Source organism: Gigantopelta aegis, chromosome 6 (genome assembly GCF_016097555.1).
Source record: "Gigantopelta aegis isolate Gae_Host chromosome 6, Gae_host_genome, whole genome shotgun sequence".
Taxonomy (NCBI): Eukaryota; Metazoa; Mollusca; class Gastropoda; order Neomphalida; family Peltospiridae; genus Gigantopelta; species Gigantopelta aegis.
Window position 1 is genome coordinate 99,834,904 of NC_054704.1, and position 1,112 is coordinate 99,836,015.

The window sequence follows — 1,112 nt, forward strand, 5'->3', positions numbered from 1 at the left end:
CACTGGGCTACGTCCCGCCCTTGTGTAGTCCAAGCTTTGATCACAAGCTGTATACAGAACGATGACCATGTTGGGACTAGTTTACCACTGGGCTACGTCCCGCCCTTGTGTAGTCCAAGCTTTGATCACAAGCTGTATACAGAACGATGACCATGTTGGGACTAGTTTACCACTGGGCTACGTCCCGCCCTTGTGTAGTCCAAGCTTTGATCACAAGCTGTATACAGAACGATGACCATGTTGGGACTAGTTTACCACTGGGCTACGTCCCGCCCTTGTGTAGTCCAAGCTTTGATCACAAGCTGTATACAGAACGATGACCATGTTGGGACTAGTTTACCACTGGGCTACGTCCCGCCCTTGTGTAGTCCAAGCTTTGATCACAAGCTGTATACAGAACGATGACCATGTTGGGACTAGTTTACCACTGGGCTACGTCCCGCCCTTGTGTAGTCCAAGCTTTGATCACAAGCTGTATACAGAACGATGACCATGTTGGGACTAGTTTACCACTGGGCTACGTCCCGCCCTTGTGTAGTCCAAGCTTTGATCACAAGCTGTATACAGAACGATGACCATGTTGGGACTAGTTTACCACTGGGCTACGTCCCGCCCTTGTGTAGTCCAAGCTTTGATCACAAGCTGTATACAGAACGATGACCATGTTGGGACTAGTTTACCACTGGGCTACGTCCCGCCCTTGTGTAGTCCAAGCTTTGATCACAAGCTGTATACAGAACGATGACCATGTTGGGACTAGTTTACCACTGGGCTACGTCCCGCCCTTGTGTAGTCCAAGCTTTGATCACAAGCTGTATACAGAACGATGACCATGTTGGGACTAGTTTACCACTGGGCTACGTCCCGCCCTTGTGTAGTCCAAGCTTTGATCACAAGCTGTATACAGAACGATGACCATGTTGGGACTAGTTTACCACTGGGCTACGTCCCGCCCTTGTGTAGTCCAAGCTTTGATCACAAGCTGTATACAGAACGATGACCATGTTGGGACTAGTTTACCACTGGGCTACGTCCCGCCCTTGTGTAGTCCAAGCTTTGATCACAAGCTGTATACAGAACGATGACCATGTTGGGACTAGTTTACCACTGGG